Source organism: Bubalus bubalis, chromosome 23, assembly GCF_019923935.1.
Source record: "Bubalus bubalis isolate 160015118507 breed Murrah chromosome 23, NDDB_SH_1, whole genome shotgun sequence".
NCBI lineage: Eukaryota > Metazoa > Chordata > Mammalia > Artiodactyla > Bovidae > Bubalus > Bubalus bubalis.
Genome location: NC_059179.1, coordinates 24,439,097 through 24,456,773, shown reverse-complemented (window position 1 = coordinate 24,456,773; position 17,677 = coordinate 24,439,097). Strand labels below are relative to the sequence as shown.

General features: G+C 55.0%; 1 protein-coding gene and 1 long non-coding RNA gene across 6 annotated transcripts in view; one reads left to right on the top strand and one right to left on the bottom strand.

Annotated features, from left to right (window-relative positions):
• The window catches only part of SH3PXD2A (SH3 and PX domains 2A), a 247,911-nt gene that overhangs the window by 142,413 nt on the left and 87,821 nt on the right, over nucleotides 1-17,677 (top strand). The gene's annotated exons all lie outside the window — the stretch shown is intronic.
• On the bottom strand, nucleotides 2,498-2,991 carry LOC123331354. The gene is made up of 2 exons (XR_006547935.2): nucleotides 2,862-2,991; nucleotides 2,498-2,751 (listed from the first exon to the last, which is right to left on the bottom strand). It is a non-coding gene; the product is annotated as an uncharacterized LOC123331354 (long non-coding RNA).

The window sequence follows — 17,677 nt, the reverse complement described above, 5'->3', positions numbered from 1 at the left end:
ACTGAAAGAAAGTCTGTCTGCCTGGACATGAGAGTGTTGGCTTGAGCTGGGCCAGAGGAGATGGGCCTGGGGCACGCAGCGTCCAGCTGGTGATTTGGGGCAGTCGTTAACCCCTTCTACGCTTCGGTATCAGATGAGGGGGCAGAATGTGGGGGTCTCTGGGATCCCTCCTGGCTCTGACATTGTGTGATCTTATGGAAACCGGTTGGCTCTTGTAATAGTCCAAGCATGTAACCAGTAGGGTCTGGAGTGGGAGCTAAGGGCTGTGAGAAGGGAAGACAATCACAGCAAGTCAGATGTGAAAGAGGCAGGCATTCTGGAGATCACGTGACCCGTCCCTCGTCACAGGTCGTGTATTTGGGTCTATGGTAGGTTGGAGTTTAGGCACCTCCGTAACTGGGTCACTTACAGTGCCTTCAGTTCAGTTCAGTTCAGTCCAGTCGCTCAAGTGCCTTAGTTCACGGGATCTGTGTGTGTCTGGCTCCCTCTTGTGGCGGCACTGGATATTACACCAACCCCCATCCAGGCAGGCGTTTGCAGACCCCTGAAGCTGTTCCGCATGTTTAAGCTTGGTCTACCTTGTTCAACCATCTATGACGCTAGTGGTAAAGAAGCCACTTGCTAATGCAGGAGATGAAAGACAAGTGGGTTCGATTCCTGGGTTGGGAAGATCCCCTGGAGTAGGAAATGTCTACCCACTCCAGTATTCTTGCCTGGAGAATCCCATGGACAGAGGAGCCTCGCAGGCTACAGTCCATAGGGTTGCAAAGAGTTGGAAACGACTAAAGCGAAGCAAGCAAGCAATAATCCTGTGAGGTTCATGCCTCCTTTTTGCAGAGGAGAAACCTTAGGCTTAGCTTGGTTGAGTTATCTCTCAGCTGGTAAGCATCAGAGGCTGAATCCAAATCCTTCCCCACTCCAGGTCTGCACCCCACAACCACACAGGAGCTGTGGCCATGCAACAATTTCCAAGTTGCAAGATGGGACCTTTCATCCAACCATAGGAATGAATAATTGAGTCAGCACTCATGGTTGCTGTGGTCACAGGGTGGGGAGCCCCTGAAGGTACAGTTGAGGGCACTTTCCCCACCTGGGGACTCTTTAAGGGGACTCCAGGCTTCTCCCCAGGTGAGAAGCCGCAAGTCTTAGGAGTGTCAGGGCCAGTCCAGCCCATGTCCACTGAGGGCCTCCTGCTTTGGGGTCAGACCTCAGAGGAGGGGTGCTGCCCAGCTCCCCTTTCAGGATGGTCACAGTGAGGCTGGCTCTGGGAGCATCAAAAAGCAGGTCTCCTTTCCCCCAACCAAACTGAGGCTTGACTTTGACCTTGAGGGCAGTAGCTGTGACCCCAGTCCCTGACTAAGCCTCTCCAGCCAGGCACCCAGTTGTCACGTTGTTAAGTCACCCAGTCGTGTCCGACTCTTTGTGACCCCATGGACCGCAACACGCCAGGCTTTCCTGTCCTTCACCAACTCCCGGAGTTTGCTCCAACTCATGTCCATTGAGTCGGTGATGCCATCCAACCATCTCGTCCCCCTTCTCCTCCTGCCTTCAGTCTTTACCAGCATCAGGGTCTTTTCCAATGAGTCAGTTCTTCGCATCAGGTGGCCAAAGTATTGAAGCTTCAGCATCAGTCCTTCCAATGAATATTCAGGGTTGATTTCCTTTAGGATTGACTGGTTCCATCTCCTTGCAGTCCAAGGGACTCTCAAGAGTCTTCTTTAGCACCACAGTTTGAAAGCATCAATTCTTTGGTGCTCAGCCTTCTTTATGGTCCAACTCCCACATCCATGTATGATTACTAGAAAAAACATAGCTTGAATCCTAAGTCATTGTGAACTCCCTGCTCCCAACCCAGGACACATGGCCAGAGGCTCTCTCTATACGGGCTGTTGGGTGAGGCCCCTCCTGCCTCTCCATGAATGCAGCCAGGATGGGAGAGGCTGCTTGGACGTCCCCGGCTGCATCCACAGAGAGGCAGGAGGGGAAGGTTGCCCGCAGTCCCAGCCTTCAGAGCCCAGTGTTACACCGACACCCTCTGGCCCGGCCCCCACGTTGCACTGAGGTTCTGCAGCCCAGAGAGGGGCGTGGCTTGCCTGAGGTCGCCCAGGGAAACGGGATTGGCACCAGGGTTTCTGACCCAGAGCCCAGTGTTTTTTCCATCGCTCAGAAACTCCCCCAGCTGATTTCCAGAGCTTCCTGAGTGCTGGTGCAGAAGGACACCTGGAGGTCCTTGTGGAGACTTAAATAGGGGCCTGGCTGAGGGACAGGGAGGAGGGACCAGCTGCTGGCCTGCTCGGAATAGCTGGAGAAGTGGGAGCTGGGCTGTGGTCAGGTCTGATTTAATTAGGCAGAGGCGGGCTCCTGATTAGAGGAGGCTGCGCCTGCCAAGCCAAAGAATTCAAGCTTAAAAGCCAGGAGTGCCCCAGCCCCCACCACAAGCAGGAGAGGGCACCTGGGAAGTCACAGGGCCCCGCGATGCCAAGGGCAGGCGCCTCAGGATCCAGGGGACACGGGTCACCCCCTTGCTGGCTCATGGCACGTCTGGGTGGAGCCACCGCTGTGTGTTGGGCGCCGGGCAGGGTTGTGGCCACAGGAATCGTGGTGGGCAGGTGGGGAGGGGGAGCAGAGAGAGATGAAAGTCTTGGTTCCGAATCCTCCAGCAGTAGATCTGAGGAGAGGACTGAGCCCAGGCAGCTTATTTGGGAGACAAGACCAGCGAGGGAGTGAGGCGAGGCGGGAGAGGCCAAGCAGCTGCAAGTGAAGCATCAGCACAGCTACGCTGGGGGCGACCGGGTGCTGGGACCCACTGCGGGGCCTTCCTCAGGCGCTCCCTTCCTCCTGTGTGCCCTCCCGCAACCCACCTCCAAACAGCAGGGGACACAGCTTCCCTGAAGGCCTGTGTGCCAACACCCACATGGTCTTCCCTGTGCTTAGGAGTACTTCCGGGAGTGTCCCTGTGGCCTGCCACTGGGAAGGCTTGGTCTCTGTTCCAGCCACAGCTCCCGCCCCTTCCCCAACCTCCTCCCCCGCCCCAGGCCCCTCCCCTTCTCCAGCCCCTCCCCTTCCCGCACCTCCTACCCCTCCCCAGGCCCCTCCCCCGCCCCAGCCCCCTCCCCTGCCCCAGCCCACAGCCCTGCCCCAGCCTTTGCATCTGCCCTCAGGTTCTCCTTTAATCCTCTCTTCCTCGAGAGCCCTCCCTTTCTTTCTCCACTTTAGCATCCTTATCCCTTTCTTCAGAGCTCTTAACCCAGTTTATCACTTGGCTTTATCCAGTTGTTCATTGTCCTCCCTGGGGCGGGGGATGAGTCCTGTCTTACTCAATGCTGCAAGCCCCAGGGCCTGGCACATAATTGTCCTTCACTCGCCAAGTCGTATCCAGCTCTTGGCGACCCCATGGACTGCAGCACGCCAAGGCTTCCCTGTCCTCCACCGTCTCCGGGACTTAGCTCAAGTCCTGGCACCGAAGAGGCGCTGGCACATTCTTGCTTTGGACAGTGGAGCTGCTGCAGGGAATCAATCACAGGAAAGCGCAGCTGCAGGGAAGGTGGGCGAGCACCACCCCACCCTGGCTGTGGGCTCCGGGACTAGACCCTGTGTCACTAAGCACTGAGGTTCTGGAAGCAGAGTGGAGATGACCATGACTGTAAGTCTGCTTCATGCCTGAGGGCCACCCTGGCTAAACACTCAGGAGGGCCTGCAAAGAGGGGCCAGTACCCTGCAGTCCTCTTCCTAGCAGGGCGGCCTGGCCAGTACACCTGGGACAGTCATTGAGTATGAGATGGTCAAGCAGGCTGGGTGTAGATGCTCACACCAGGAGGGCAAGGGGACCTTGGAGAGGGAGCTAGCTAGCCCCCCTGCAGGGAGGGGGCGCGGAGGTGGGCAGGGAAGGCCACCTTCCAAGCAGGGGTGTTAGGCAGGGGTGGGGGTTTGGGGGGGGTGGGTGTGGCATGAGAAGACCAGAAGAGACTGAAAAGATGGTGATGGAAAAGATGGAAAAGGCTTAGGAGTGAGCCGACACCCAGTTCAGATCTGAGCTCTTTGTGCCTCAATTTCCCCATCTTGACAATGGGGCTAATGATAGAACCTTCTTCTTAGAATGGTACTTGAAATAATGTGCCTGAAGCACATCAAAAGGAAAGTAATGAAGGTGTTAGTCGCTCAGTCGTGTCCTACTCTTTGAGACACCATGGACTATAGTCCGCCAGGCTCCTCTGTCCATGGGATCCTCCAGGCAAGAGTACTGGAGTGGGTTGCTGTTCCCTTCTCCAGAGGATCTTCCCAACCCAGGGATTGAACACAGGTCTCTCGCATTGCAGGCAGTTTCTCTCCCGTCTGAGCCACCAGGGAAGCCCAGAGCACGTCAAACCGTGCCCAGATGGTAGTTCTGAGCTCACACGTGACCTTGTTCTCAGGGTTGGGCCCACAGGGGACACGGCAAAGGAGGTGGTGAGATGCTGTGGCCAGGTGGGGGAGGAGAGAGACGCACTTGGCGGGATGATGGCCCAGACAGAGGACGGAGCACGGGAGGCCCAGGCCATCCTCGTCAGCGGACAGAAAACGCACTGAGGCATAGGTGGGCTCTGCCCATCGAGACTGCTCTAGCCCTCTTGTATTTTACACAAACTAACACCCGCACTTGCTCTGTGTGTGTGTGTGTGGGTGGGTGGTAGTCACTCAGTTGTGTCCAACTCTTTGTGACCCCATGGACTGTAGCCTGCCAGACTCCTCTGTCCACGTGATTCTAACCCATCTATAATTATCGGGGAAGACCTCCTGAAGGAAGTGGCATTTTCCACTGGGCTTTACTGGAGGGGAAGGGAAGGAGGGGAGGGCAGAGACCCACGATCTGCCTGCGGGACAACTCAGGATCACAGCACAGCTCGGGCCAGTCCCTCAGAACCAGCCAGCAGCCCTTAGCCCGGTTGCCAGTCGTCAGGGCTCTGTGCCCACTCACTCAGCAAACGCCAGCGGTGCCCAGCCCTGTGCGAGGCCTGGAGCGACATCACAGTTCCTGCCTCATGGAGCCTACAGTGGAGGGAAGGAAGCAGCGCAGGTATTAATAGTAAGAGCTACAAAGGAGAAGAGAGGGTGCCGTGGTAGGCTGGGTTTGGGGGTGTCGGGAATCAGCACTGGGCCGGGCGCTGGAGGAGGGAAAGGAGAGAAAAGTCAGAGAGGGAGGCAGAGCCCAGGACAGTGTCAGCTCAGTGTCTCGGTCCCCAGAACTTAGGGACGCTCCCTTGAGAGAAGCAGCCTCTGTGGACACTGTCAGTTGGCCCCAGACGCAGCCAGGCCGTCCTGGCTCCACGGAGCCCTGAAGGCTCACTTCAGCTGCAGAGCCTCCGAGAAGTGGCAGGGCACGTGGCCTGGGTAGCAGACAAGGGGCCATGAAGGATCAGAAACCATTGTGCCTCCAAGCCCAGGCGGTCATGGACGCTCACCACGGGTCACGTCGGGCTTCCTCTTCCTCACAGCTGTGCTCACACCGAGCTGAGGCTGTGATAACAGAGTGTCTAGAATTTGGTGTCCTTTTGGTATTTCTGGCCCTGTGTCTTCATTTTTCTTTGCTCTTCCCACCTACTCCTAACTAGCTTATCTGGCTGAATTTTATAGGTGTCCTTATCGACCACAAGATGCTGAATGATCTGAGAGCTAGACTAAGGCCACTTGGGCTCGCATGCTGTGTTACCTTGGGCAAGTGACATGCCCTCTGTGATCCTCCATTTCTCTTCTGTAAAGTGGGAGAAATAAGAGAACCTACCACACATGAGGGTCAAATGAGCTGATGTGTGTCACGAGCTTAGTTTGGTACCTGGCATAATGTGAATGCTTGGAAAAACATGACATTCTTGTCAGCCGTGGTGAAAGTGAAGTCGCTCAGTCGTATCCAACTCTTTGCGACCCTTGTAGCCCACCAGGCTCCTCCGTCCATGGGATTCTCCAGGCAAGAATACTGGAGTAGGTTGCCATTTCCTTCTCCAGGGGATCTTCCCGACCCAGGGATCGAACCCAGGTCTCCTGCATTGCAGGCAGACGCTTTAACCTCTGAGCCGCCAGGGAAGCCCAATAACAAGAATAATAACAATAATAACAATATAACAGATAACAGATAATAACAATAGCAGTAGCAATAATAGTACGCCTCTCCCTCCCGCCTTGGAGAGGAAGGCCTCACTCGGGGTGGGGTGGCCTGACCCCCTCCCTCCATTCCCCCTCCCACTTCCCACCATGCCCTGGGGTCCAAGGGCTCCCACCTGCTCCAGGGCCTCCGGGGACTTGTTGGTGACGTCAGTATATGCAGAGGCTGGAGGAGGTGGCCCAGGGCTGGCCCACTGGCAGCTGCCTTGGCTGTCCTGCTGAATGGTGACTTTGCTGTAGTGGAGCCAGGCTGACCCAGAGGAGAGAGAGCAGGTTCCGTGCTGACAGGAAGGCTGGTTGGGGGAGGGCTGGAGCGGGAAGCCGGTACGCAGGGCTCTCAGGCTGCCCCTCCAGCAGCTAGGAGGACCCAGGCCTGGCAGGGGCCAGGAGCTGGAAGCCTCTGGGCAGAAGTCACGTGGGGCCCAGTCTAGCACCCTGATTATTTCAGTCAAGGAAACTGAGGCACAGACAGGGCTGCTGTCCCCCAGGTCTCGTGAACCCCACGCTGGGTGGTCCAGCTTGGTGTCTTTAATTTTAATTAGGTTGCTCAAATGGTAAAGAATCTGCCTGCAAGCTGGGAGACCCAGCTTCAGTCCCTGCGTTGGGAAGATCCCCTGGAAAAGGACATGGCAACCGACTCCAGCATTCTTGCCTGGAGAATCCCACAGAGAGAGGAGCCTGGCGGGCTACAGTCCATGGGGTCGCAAAGATCTGGACACGACTGAGTGACTAACACTTTCACTTTTTCAAGGTTAGAAATTTAGTTCTTGGGGAGTCCCCTGGTGGTTAGGCTTATGGGCTTTCAATGCCAGGGCCTGGGTTCAGTTCTGGGTCAGGGAATCCCATAAACTATAAAATCCCATAAAATCCCATAAACTATACGGCGTGGTCAAAAAAATAATAATCATTAGTTCTTGGATCACATCAGGCAGCTCCTAAGTGCTCGACAGCTACGGTGGCCACCGTACTGGGCACTGCGGGTGCCCGTCCCATCAGTGATCACAGGGAATTCCATCAGGCAGCTCCAGGTAGGGCAGTACTAGGTGTCGGGGGCCAAACTGGGACACTCGGGGCCATCGGAGGTCAAAAATCAGTGGGCTTTCTGAACAAGCTGGCCCTCCCCAGGCCGTGGAAGGTTGTGAGAAACTAGAGATGGCTGGAGGGTGCGAGTGATTCCTGTGGGCGCAGACAACCATGAGTCTGCGGCTGTGCTTCCTCGTTGCTAGCCGTGTGGCACCAGGCAAGTTACTTAAGCTGTCTGAGCTTCATCTGTAAAAGGGGCCTAAGGCACCTGCCCCAGGAACAACATCAAGCAGCTGTCAAGGGGCCGGGCACGTCTGAGTGCGCGGTGTTCACGCCTTTGTGATACAGAGTTCTGGAAAACCTGGGAGACGGTTCTCTCGCTGTCTCAGGTGACCATGCAGGCTCCGAGACCCCCTGCCCTCCCAGGCTGTGCAGGTGGGCCAGGCGCCTGGGAGAGGCCCGGGGCCCTCCTCTGAGCATTCTTTCCCACAGCAGCCAAGGTAGGAACAGGCACAGCTGGGCCTTGGACGGGCTCCTGGGCCTCCGTGGGAAGCAGGAAGCCATTGGCCCAAGCTCCCAACTTTCCAACCTCGGCTCCAAATTAGACCAGGGCTGGGGAGTGCGGGGCCCACAGCCAAGGAGCAAGCCGGAGGTGTACTCAGCAGTGGGCCCCCAGTGTCTGTCACACACACACACACACACATACAACACACACACAAAAACAATGCACCTCTGCAGTCAGGGCCATGGCAGCTTGGGAGCTGTCTCTGTCTCCTGAAGAAGTCCCCATCCTGCCCCCTGAACAGGGAGAACCAGAACCAGATGGGAACCCAGTTCTCAGTCCCAGAGCTGGTGTCGCCGCTGTCCAGGGGAAAGTCTTTTGTTACAAACATCGCCTCTGGGTTCCTTCTTCTAAAGTCTGAGCCACTTTCCTTGGCTTGCGGTCCAGCCCCAGCTGCATGTCCTGTCCCCCCAGGCATTCAGCCTCCCAGAGGCCACATACTCACATACACACACACACACACACACACACACGCGCAGGATCCCACATCCGTTCCTATCCCTGCATCTTTGCTCACATCATCCCTTCCACTCCAGCTTTCCTTCCTGCCTCTGCTCTTTCTAAATATCCATCTTTCACAGGTAGCTCTAGGCTTTCCCCTTCTGGGTAGACCTCCCCACCCACCTCAACCCACTCTGATCTCCCTTTTCCAGGGCAGATACCCACAACATGTCCTTTTGACCAGGCCTTGTAGCACCTAATCACAGGGTGACTTGTATGTTTTCTTTTGCTGGGTTTTTGTCTTGTGTCTCCAACTAGATGGTATGGCCTGTGAGGGCAGAACTGTGCTTCCCACCACTTCTGCTCAGATGCAAGGCTGTGTCCCTAGTAACTGCTCAGTTAAGACACTGACAGATGAGTGGGTGGATGGATGGATAGATGGATGGATGGATAGACAAATGCACTTGGAGAGAGACAGGGAAGGCCTCCAAACATGGAAGACCCTCCTTGCCCTTCTCTCCGGGGATGTCACGGTAGAACCCCATCACAGACTCCGTCACTGCCCCTTTCACCGTTCCCCACTCTCCCTCTCCTCCACAGACTGCATGTTAGTCACATCTGGGTTGGACGCCTGGGAGTACACACACTCTTTGTTTTCCCGGTCCTGAGCTGGCACCACGGACGACAGAGCCAGGCTCCTCTGAAGCCCATGCTGGTGAGGGGCCAGGCAACACTTCCTCCACCCTGGCTGCTGCCCACACTCCAAACCCAGCCCCTCTCGTGAACCCAGGCTGTTGGCCAGGCCCCACATGCCCGATGCCATTCTAAGAGCTTTGCATGTGATCCCAGGTGATCCCCACAACAACAGCAGATGTAGGCTCTAATTTCATCCCTTTTGACAAATGATGATACGGAGAGGTTAAGAAACTCGCCTCTGTCACAAAGTGGCATCTGGACCAGGCTCGAGCCCGCTCACACTCCCAACCCTCTGCTGGAGGCCTGGAGTCGTCCCTGGGCTGGAGACATGCTCAGGGCCTTTGCCAGAGTGGTGAGTCCAGTCTTCCTGAGGAGACAGACAGACAGATGGGGCTTTGTCCTTCTGCTGTGGACAGAGCAGCAGCAGAGACCCTCTGGGGCGTTCAAGTGACTAGCACAAGACCTTGGAGGTTTCTGGGTCTGCGATCGCCTGGCATGGGCCGCTCTGGGACACAGTCTGGGGTTGGGGGGGACCTCTTCCCTCCCCAGGAATTCAGCTTTTTCACCCGGGGCAGGAATTCCGGCCTCTCTGGACTGTCCACATGGCACAATGGGGCCCATTCTCAGAACCCTGGAGCAAACAGGCCCTGCGGAGAAAGGATGGATTCTTGTTGGACACAAGGGCCCTCAGTGCCATGATTTAGACCAGGGCACACATGGGGGCAAAGAACAGCTTCATGCCCCCCGCCAACCACCGTCTGTCTTCCCTAGAGGTCGCTGCCCCTCAACACCATTCCGTGCAAGGGCTCTCAAAAGCCAGCACGGAAGCCCAGCTGGGGCTCCATGGGGTGGAAAGCTCCAGCTCTCCAGAGCCTCCTCGCTCGGCCTCTGGAGCCACATTCGCTGTCTAACTGTTATGGTTTTACAAAGAAGAGTTAACAGCTCCTGAGGACAGTCAGAGAGGCCCCCTTACATGGATGGGGAAACTGAGGGCTTGAGAATTGGTTGGTGTTTCTAAACCTTTTTCTGCCACGGTCAGAAATTTCGCATCACAATCCAATACAGACAGACAAGGGGATGAGTAGACAGACATCTGAAGCCAAGGTTCACCGAATCGTATTTCATCTTAGCTCTGGGTGACAAGATCATTTTGCCTCTTCTACCTCAGGGGTCTCCAACCCACCCACCACCCACCACCCACACCCACCCCCAGGCTGTGCAACAGGAGGTGAGTGGCAGACACCCCCCGCCCCCCACTGCCTGTCGATGGAAACACTGTCTTCCACAAAACCAGTCCCTGGGGTCCAAAAGTTTGGAGATGGCTGTTTTAGCTTTTAAATATGCTGGTGGGGACCCACCGAGTTGGTTTCAGAACTCGCTCACGGGTCACAACCTGGCATTCAAAAAGCGCTAGTTGGAAGTGTCTTGCCCAAGTCTACCGGCCACGGAAGGGCAGAGCCAGGCCCAGGACCGGCAGGGGTGGGGATGGGCGGTGGGGAGGGGGTGTGGACATCCAGGCTCAGAGTCCTCGCAGCCCCTCCTGCCCGCCCCCTAGCTGTCCACCTCAGCCTCTTAACAAAAAGCTTTCCCCTAGCCAGGCCCTGACCCTATCACTCCTCCATTCTGAAACCTTCCAGATTTCGGAGCAGGACTTCAAAGCCCTACCCTTCCCTGCTCTGGTCTCCCCTCCCCCACCCCTCACCTGGCCTTTCCCTGCCTGTCCCTCTGCTCACCAACACTCCCCAGTAGTTCAACTCCTCCTCTTCAGAGCTCCTTGTTCCTGCTTCTTGAACTTTCCCCCTCTCTACCCTCTCCATGGATCCAAACTCCTCTGCTCCTCCAAGGCCCAGCTCACAGCTTCCTCCTCCAGGAGGCCACCTTGGATGTCCTACAGCCCTGGGATCTCTGTCTCCTCTGCAGCTGGTGGGTAACCTCTCCTGTGACTCGCAGCATGGGCTGTCTCAGAAGGTTACCTTTCTTACTGCGCTAGCTAGTTTTGTTCCCTTAATTTCACCCCAGACTCGCAGGCCAGAAGCACAAGTCACGTATTTCTCCCACACCTGCTCAGGCCTTCACAAGGCTGCCTCCTGCAGGAGCCACAAAGTGCTTACTGGTTAGTAACAGCAGTCAGAACCATTGCTGCACACCTCAAGGGCTCCACGTCACTCGCCTAGCCAGGCCTGCATACCATCACCCCGCCCACCACCGTCCCCATGATCCAATGATCCAGGTCCCACCCACGACCCCAAGACTGCTTGGCTCTCAAGGTCACCGACAGCCATCTGGCAACCTGCGGTTCCCAGCAGCCGCAGCCCTGCAGACAGGCGTCCTGGGCCAAACAGCCAATGTCAGCCAGCAGACAGGGGGTAAGAACATCAGGCTGGCAGTGCGTGCATGTCCTCCTTTGCCAGGGCACTCGCTGACAGGAGCAACAGTGCAGGGGGAGGGCGGGGGGAAGGGGCAGTAGGCGGGGAAGGGCGCAGCCCCGCAGCACTCAGAATGCCACAGGTGGGGACTCAGCATCCTTCCACACAGCCGGTCCTCCAGACTGGGCTTTCTCTCCTAGTCTCTCCCTTGTCTCGGGGGCTCTTCCTGGCTTTGCGTCTCACTCCGGGAACCCTCACTGGCAGGATGGCTGCCTCCTTTCCCCACTGAGAGCCCGCTTCTCCTGCCCGTGCGTCCTCTCCTTGCACCCCAGTCCCCGGTGGACCTCGACGTGGGGAGCCCTCTGGGTCAGGATGTCAGTGGAGCTTCATGAGCCCCGGCCAGCCACTTAAGCCCTCAGGACCTCCATCTCGTCATACATAAAACGGATTAACACCACCTCTGCCCACTCTAGAGCAAATATCTGTTCAAGAAAGGGAGGGGAAGCATGTGCAAAAACAGGTGGCCCAGACACAGGACCTGCTAAATGCCTTTCCCACCCCCTCACTGCAGCCTCTCCCTCTTTTCTGTATCCAGCACCAGCCCCTTCCCTGGAATGTCCGGGGAAGGAGCACAGCATGTCTCACCAAGAGAAATGAAAGAGAGAACAAAAAGGAAAGCTGGCCTTTCTGAGTGCCCTTAGCACGATCATTGCTTAGTTCAGGGCTCTGAGCATTTGCCGTTCCTTGGAGGTTAGATGCTTTCCAATACATGAGTCCAGAGTTTGCCAATTCCTGTGGATCAGTGTCACCTTGAAAATGTGGCTGTTTCTAGATGAGCCCTATTCAAACATTGTGTGTACAAACAGGCTTTCCCTTTGTGGATGGCACTTGACAGCCACCATTGCCGGTTTGGTGTCTGAAAAGCCTGAAACTGCAGAGTAGTCTGGACTTGCCCCTGCGTGGTTCTGTGCTGCAGCATCGTGGTGGGGTCCTTAAAAAGAAGTCCCTGCCTTTGGTTTTAGGGGGTTCTGCAGGGTCCAAGCTCAAACAGGACTTTGCCATTTGGGTAGCAACAGAGGTGGGGTCAGGGCCAGGGGTGAGAAAAGAAGCATTTCTATAGCATTTTCTGTGCCGGGCACCATGGGAACCTCTTTAAGAGCACTGTGTGTTTCCTGCTCCCCAAATCCTAACGGGTTGCTACAGTTACTCTCCTCCTTCTGTACACAGAGAAATAGAGGTTCTGGAGGTAAAGGAAGTAAGTAGCTCACGATGACCACCCAGCTAGCAAGTAGCAGAAAGTTGAACTGGAATCTGCTTCCAGCACGTTCCCTCATGCTGCAGACAGCAACATCCTAAGTGAACTGTTTATATCACATAGGCTGCAGAGGGGGAGTCCCCTGTTTAAATGAGGGAAGGGTGTGATGCTGGGTTGGAGGAACCCCACCCTTTTTCTCCAGCCAGGCCTGACCTGTACACCATCTGGTGATCAACCATCCTGGCTTGTCTGTGACCTTCCGAGTTTGGGCTCTGAAAGTCCTGTGTCCCAGTTTTGCCCAGGATGGTTGGTCACTGTGGCCTTGGTCACCCCCGGACCAGTTGCAGAGAAGGCCAAGTGGCCTGACGGAGCCGTGTCAGGACAGCCTGGGAGGCCTTTTCAATTACATTAGCTTCTGGCGGCACTAGAGGGAGACGCCAGCCTCGCCTCCCCTCCCTTTCTCCCTTCCTGTGACTCCCCGGGAGATGGTGATTCAGCAGCAAGTCGGAAGCAGGCTAGACTGTGACCTACCAGGAGTGGAATTGCCAGGGGCGTGGGGGCTGTCAGCACCAGCTCTGGGCAAGGCCTGAGCAAGGAGGGGAGGTGGGGAGGGGGTCTTGAGTTGGTGAGAAACTGGACTCTGACGGAGGGTCTGCTGTCCTGCCCAGGCCAGTACTGATTGCTGGACAGCAGGAGGTGGGAGATCCCCGCCTCTCCCCACCCCGCCCCATGCCCTGGTATGTGAGGGATGGGGGAGTCCCAGCCACTGGATATCTAAGCTGCTTCTCAGCACATTCAACAGCTAAAAATATGAAATGGCTTTGCTAAAAGGTGCCCAACCGGAAACCTCCAAGAGGTTTCCTATTAGGGCCGCCCCTACTCAGGCTGGAGGCCAGACCCTGTGTAAGGAGTCCTAGGCCTGCCAGTCCCACCATCCAGCCCCAGCCTGGGCCCCCCATGCCAGGGCCTTGGCCTCCACCCCATTAACCCATGTGCTTCTCAGGCCCCCAGGGCTGGCATTACCCTCCTCCCCTGCACCCACTCGTGGCAGCATCTGGTCTTGACCCAGAGAAGGCCAGGTTGCCAGCCTCCATTCCCAGCCTCACCTACTCACTGTGTGACCTTGAACATGTTGTCCAGCTTCTCTAAGCTTTGCTGTCCTCACCTGCCCAAAAAAGGAGACCACAGGACCCAGGAGTCCTTGAAGGGAAGGGCTCATCCAGTAGTTGAAGGACAGGCTGGCTGGGGTGGGTTGGGAGGAGTGGCCAGGGGTTGTCTGGAAGCTTCTTTGGCACCTCAAGCTCATTGTTCTTACTAAGCAAGATTTTCTTGGGGGTGGCTAGAGTCCCAGTGGAGGCTGTGGTACAGGGACTGGAGTGCCCCCGGCACCGCTGCTGCCTACAGGGGTTTCAGTGATTGAGCGGAGACTGCTGGACCTGGGGTTCTCAACCAACACTGGGGCAGCCTTGGGGGCTCGTCCAAGATGCAGACACTAGGTTCGTCAGCTCAGGGGTGGGGGCCACATCTGAACTTGTAAGTCCGGCTCTCCAGGTGACCCTGTTGAATGCTCAGGTTGAGAATCGCTGAGGGGGCCTGGCACAGAGTGGCCTCAGCAGCCGTGAACTATGTTCGTCTCCCACTCCTGAGCCTCGACATGCTCCCGTCACATGGTAATGACCTGCCTGTCTCCCCTTGGGGGCTGTTTATAAGCTCAAAGAGAATCATGGGCAGTGCAGCTGCACAAACAGAGTGGGGACAATGCAATGGCCATCACTGCAAGGAAGCCACGCCCCCCATCTGGTCTGCTGGCCGCCAGGGGATGGGCAGTGGGCCACTGTGGTCCCCCGGCCAGAGGCTTCTCCTGCAGGACCAGCTGGGAGGTGGTGGGGTAGGGGAGGGGAGCTGATCCTGGCCCTCCACTCTCTGCCCTTCCTCAGGCCCTACCAGGCAATAAGGCCTGAGAAACAAAGTCTCTCTTTGGGAGATGCAAGTCTGCTGGGCTGGACGTAGCCACCATATAACACTCTCCTCCTCCTCGCTGGGAATTCTCCCCACGGCAGAGCTTCAGTGGTCACAGCCAGGCACTTCTACACAGAGTCTTCCCCATCTCCATTCTGCCCTACGGAGCTGACCCTGGCTCTGCCCTTCCTGGACTGATGAGCCGGGGACCGGGGCAAATGGGAACTCTCCCACCTGCCTTTTGAAGGCAACAGATTCAGCAGGTTCCCCGTTATCCCCCATCCGTGACGCAGTTTCATGGGGGCAGGGGAGCTCATAAACCACAGCCCTTCCCCAGCTTGGATGACCCTGGGCGGTCACTGAACCTCATCTGTAAGGTGCGGATGATAGAACCTCCTTAGTGTGGACGTGAGGATTGAAAGAGGCTTGGAATACTGAGGAGGTTCTCAAACAAGAGGGCTGGTGGGAGGGGGGAGGGGATGGTATCAGAAATGGAGGTTCCTGGGCCTCAGCCCCAGCATTCCTATTCACAGGCCTCTGTGGGAAACCTACGAGCCTAGGAGACAGGGTCTCATCCTAGGCTGTGGAGGCAAAGCACCCTGAAGCTTAACAAATGGCCTCAAAGCCCAGGTAACCCCCTAGACTCCCAGGATTGGAGTCTTGGGGAGTCCATGAAGGTGACTCCTTCCCAGTGAACCTGCTGTCCTTTCTTCCAGTAGACTCCCTCTTTCCAGCCAGCAGACCTAGCTGCCAGTTCGCTTCGACTGAAGCTGGGCAATTGGCATTTTCTTTGATCCCCAGGGAAACGATCATTTCCCCTGGTCTCCACATAGATCACCATCCAGCCCTACCTGAGCATTTAATAGACCTGTCTTAGAGGCTCCCCTGAGGACTGGTGGATGCAAGGGTGCAGTTCAGTTCAGTTCAGTCGCTCAGTCATGTCCGACTCTTTGCAACCCCATGGACTGCAGCACACCAGGCCTCCCTGTCCATCACCAACTTCTGGAGTTTATCGGGCTTTGAACTTGGACCCTGCAGAACCCCCTAAAACCAAAGGAAGGGACTTCTTCTTAAGGACCCCACCACGATGCTGGCGGCACAGTATCATGCAGGGGCGAGTCCGACTCTTTGCAACCCCGAGGACTGCAGCACGCCAGGCCTCCCTGTCCATCATCAACTCCCGGAGTTTACCCAAACTCATGTCCATTGAGTTGGTGATGCCATCCAACCATCTCAGCCTCTGTCGTCCCCTTCTCCTCCTGCCTTCAATCTTTCCCAGCATCAGGGTCTTTTCCAATGAGTCAGTTCCTCACATCAGGTGGCCAAAGTATTGGAGTTTCAGCTTCAACATTGGTCCTTCCAATGAACACTTAGGACTCATGTACCCTTAGGATGGACTGGTTGGATCTCCTTGCAGTCCAAGGGACTCTCAAAAGTCTTCTCCCACACCACAGTTCAAAAGCATCAGTTCTTTGGCACTCAGCTGTCTTTATAGTCCAACTCTCACATCCATACATGGCTACTGGAAAAACCATAGCTTTGACTAGATGGACCTTTGTTGGCAAAGTAATATCTCTGCTTTTTAATATGCTGTCTAGGTTGGTCATAACTTTCCTTCCAAGGAGTAAGCATCTTTTAATTTGATGGCTGCAATCACCATCTGCAGTAATTTTGGAGCCCCCACAAAAATAAAGTCTGCCACTGTTTCCACTGTTTCCCCATCTATTTGCCATGAAGTGATGGGACCAGATGCCATGATCTTAGTTTTCTGAATGTTGAGTTTCAAGTCAACTTTTTCACTCTCCTTTTCACTTTCATCAAGAGGCTTTTTAGTTCCTCTTCACTTTCTGCCATAAGGGTGGTGTCATCTGCATATCTGAGATTATTGATATTTCTCCCGGCAATCTTGATTCCAGCTTGTGGTTCTTCCAGCCCAGCGTTTATTATGATGTCCTCTGCATATAAATTAAATAAGCAGGGTGACAATATACAGCCTTGACATACTCCTTTTCCTATTTGGAACCAGTCTATTGTTCTACGTCCAGTTCTAACTGTTACTTCCTGACCTGCATACAGATTTCTCAAGAGGCAGGTCAGGTGGTCTGGTATTTCCATCTCTTCAAGAATTTTCCACAGTTTGTTGTGATCCACACAGTCAAAGGTTTTGGCATAGTCAATAAAGCAGAAATAGATGTATTTCTGGAACTCTCTTGCTTTTTTGATGATCCAGTGGATGTTGCCAATTTGATTTCTGGTTCCTCTGCCTTTTCTAAAACCAGCTTGAGCATCTGGAAGTCCACAGTTCACGTATTGCTGAAGCCTGGCTTGGAGAATTTTGAGCATTACTTACTAGTGTGTGAGATAAATGCAATTGTGCGGTAGTTTGAACATTCTTTGGCATTGCCTTTCTTTGGGATTGGAATGAAAACTGACCTTTTCCAGTCCTGTGGCCACTGCTGAGTTTTCCAAATTTGGCATATTAAGTGCAGCACTTTCATAGCATCATCTTTCAGGATTTGAAATAGCTCAACTGGAATTCCGTCATTTCCACTAGCTTTGTTTGTAGTGATGCTTCCTAAGGCCCACTTGACTTCACATTCCAGGATGTCTGGCTCTAGGTGAGTGATCACACCATCATGATCATCTGGGTCGTGAAGATCTTTTTTGTACAGTTCTTCTGTGTGTTCTTGCCACCTCTTCTTAATATCTTCTGCTTCTGTTAGGTCCATACCATTTCTGTCCTTTATTGTACCCATCTTTGCAAGAAAAGTTCCCTTGGTATCTCTAATTTTCTTGAAGAGATTTCTTGTCTTTCCCATTCTATTGTTTTCCACTATTTCTTTGCACTGAACACTGAGGAAGGCTTTCTTATCTCTCCTTGCTATTCTTTGGAACTCTGCATTCAAATGGGTATATCTTTCCTTTTCTCCTTTGTTTTTCTCTTCTTTTCACAGCTATTTGTAAGGCCTCCTCAGAGAGCCATTTTACTTTTTTGCAAGGGTGCAGGGAGGGGCCAAAGGCAGGAGCAGGGGTAGGAAGGCAGTGGGGGCAGGACTGGGAGGGGGCCTGTGGCTGAGTCTGGGTTAACTCCTTGCTGGGGGGCAGAGCAGGCTCCAGGCTGGAGCAGACCAGGGCAGGTAAAGCTGTTAACAGACTTCCCAAGTTACACAGTGGTAAGAATCCTCCTGCCTATGCAGGAGACTCAGGTTCGATCCCTGGGTCAGGAAGATCAGCTGGAGT